The sequence below is a fragment of the Triticum aestivum genome, chromosome 3D, assembly GCF_018294505.1.
Source record: "Triticum aestivum cultivar Chinese Spring chromosome 3D, IWGSC CS RefSeq v2.1, whole genome shotgun sequence".
Taxonomy (NCBI): Eukaryota; Viridiplantae; Streptophyta; class Magnoliopsida; order Poales; family Poaceae; genus Triticum; species Triticum aestivum.
Window position 1 is genome coordinate 407,667,804 of NC_057802.1, and position 3,200 is coordinate 407,671,003.

Sequence of the window (3,200 nt, forward strand, 5' to 3'; positions counted from 1 at the left end):
ACTCATTCCAAATATAGCTGATTTACGGCGTCTCTAATACATTGCCATAGTTCTACTCAAATTCTGCTCAAACAGGGATATGCCAATCATCACAAAAAGTTCAAACAGTGTCATGGCGTCATCATTAACATGAGACGGAAACAACTTACACGCGCCGTCCCAGCAATACGTGGTGCCATCTGCTTTGTCGATCGCGTAGATGATGCCATTGTGTTCAATAGCATCACAGAAGTGTGTATCAGCTTTGACGATGATCCACTGCGAGCCGAGTTGTCTCCAGCTAAAGAAGGCACCGGCGTAAAGATAGGCGAGTCCGCGGTCGAACAAGGCAATTAGCTTGAAGTCTGCGTAATTCGCATGTCGTGTGGGCACTTGGCAGATTACAATCTTCTGCAAAACAAGGTCCGTCCAACTGACGTAGTAATCTAGATGACTTGGACCGCGATGGTAATACTCTATATAATCCAACGGAGGAAGGATAATCTCATGGGAGGTCTGGAAGTTCACGAGCACCAACTTTTTACCGTCTTCTCTGAAGGCAGCCATCCAGTGGGAGTTCATGCCGACCCAGTACATACCTGCCAAGAAGTTTCGGGCGATGGTGATCGGATCGATGTCGAGGGAAATGATGTACGGCGACCCACTACATACCTGCAAAGAAGTTTCGGCTAATGGAGATCGGATTGAAGTCGAGGGGCATCATGCACGCCTCCGTATCATGGTGAGCCAATCTCGCAAGACCAGATAGCAGCAAGCAGGGTGTCTTGAAAAGCTTAGGCCTCGCTTCGACGATGGCCGTGTGCATGTCCCTCGAGCATGCAGCCAGCCGCAGGGCGCTCAACATATCCATACACGAACAACAGAGGTCGAGGATGTCACTGGGGAGATTGCTCCAATCGCGGCTCATATGGATGCTGCGCGGTTCGCGTTCGGCCATGGTGGAGTTTGGAAGGGGGCTTGATTTACGGGGGAGAAGGATGTCGGTGCTGGAGCGGCTAGCGAGGGAATAGTGGTACTGGGGGAGGCGAGTGAGGCGACGGTACACGGGGGCACAGTGAGATGGAGACGGAGACGGAGACGGAGAAGGAGATGGAGATGGAGTGGTGCTATGGGAGCGGAGAGGGAGACGAGGCGAGGCGCCAATGTGCTGTACAGCGGCGGTGACAGACTGCACAGTGCACAGGGTGAGGCTGACTTTGGTAACCCGAACACGCCGCCTGGACTAGTGTCAGGCGCAGGGTGTTGTCACTTCACTGTGAGGACCGGATGAATAGTATTTTGACCATCAAGTGTACCACAGTTGTACTACTACTACTACTAGTAGGAACATGAGTACTCCAGTATTGTATAGCGGAAATAGGTCTCCCGTGCTAGCATGCCTGTTCACTTCATCGTTCAGGTATCATCCATATTGCGAGCAGAACCAAATTCTCGTGCATGCCCAATCAACGCCCTGCCGCGATGCATGCAGTGGTCGTTCTGGTGCATCAAGGACGGCATGCAGATCGTTCCACACTTGAGAAGAGGAAAAATGGAAAGGTAGAACGCGGCAGCAGAGGAAGAGAACGCTGGCTAACGAGGCTGGGAGGGGATCGAGCAGGAAGTTAATGCTCCACGCCTAAAGGTTTTGGGAAAACCTGATTTTCATAAGGTGACTTATACTCACCTAAACGGAGGGAGTATTCCTTAACCAGAGAATGTTGTGTCTCCCACTCACGCGCTCAAAAAAAAACTACGACACATTTTTTTATCTGTTTGCATAGGTCCCACCTATCAGGAAGGATGGGCACGTACACGAACAGGTACGACTCATCAGTCTACCCGCATAGCCTTTTCGTTTAGTCTACCTAGCCGTCTAATCAACTGCCTGCACGCCACTTCTCCCATTTACTTCTCCATCGGGAACCGATTCTCCTCGGCTTCTTCACCTCCCCTTCGTCTTCATTTGCATCCAAACCCCACTGCGTTCACATTGTTTTAACCTCTTTAAATAATCATCTACTACTTCAGTTAGACTAGCCATCTAATCCTAATTCTCCAAACCATAGCCCTCCGTTCCAGCGGTTCCAAATGGCGAAAGAGATCGAGATGCAGGTTTTTAGCGTCCAACATGTCCTCGTCGAAGGCTCGATGCGCATAGTTGCCACCGTCACCGTCCACCCAAGGGTTGTTCGGCAGTGGATCAACAATGTATCCAACTCCCTCGAAAAGGTAGAGACGAGGGTCATCGGTCTCGACGCAGAGTACACGGAGCGTGCCCCTGGGAAGATCCAGCGCGCCGCCGTCCTTCAGCTGTGCCTCGAAGATGATGTTTTGGTGTACCACATCATACACTCGCCCTCCATACCAGGTGAGCTTCACGATTTCTTGTCTCGGGAGGACGTATACTTCTGTGGGGCAGCCATCGAAGGGGACAAACAGAAGCTGGAGCCGTACAACCTTGATTTGAAAAGCATCGCTGACCTACAAACCAGAATCAAAATTCCTGTAGAAGATTGTGATAAACAGACACCATCCCTATTCGACGTAGCAAATTTTGTGCTCGGTACAAATCTTCAGAAGGGTGACGAGACGGTGGCATTAAGGTCGTCTGGATGGGAGAATTATCCCTTGACGTACGAGCGGATAAAATATGCTGCCCTCGATGCCCGTGTGAGTTTCGAGATAGCTGCAAGGTCCAAAGAGCTTGTTGCGAAGCCGTCTCCCACAGAGAATGAGAACAAGAAGAAGAAGAAGAAGAAGAAGAAGAAGAAGAAGAAGAAGAAGAAAAGGCTGCACCAGCAGGAGGGCATTATGGATGGATGAACTATTTCATCTCTTGTAAAAAAAATTATTCCCTCTCGGTGTATATTGATATAGATGGACTATTTCGATGGTGTGCATGTCTTTGGAACAGAGTAGTAGCGTGGGTCCGCTTGACTATAAGGAACTATTTATCCGCATATATAGCTTTCTCTGCTACTCCTTCCAGTGATCGGTATGCAGTGCATGTGTCCGTAGACATGACAGCTTGTCCATGGAAGTTCAACTACGGCGACCATCACGTTTCATCTCGCGATTCCCACGACGCCTCTCCAACCCACGGCACCACGCCCCCCGACGTGCGCCTCACCCCTCTCGGCCGCACCGCCCCTCTGCCTTTGTGTGCATGACATGTGGGCCACCTAAAATGCGGCGAGCATCAAGTTTCTACCACAGCC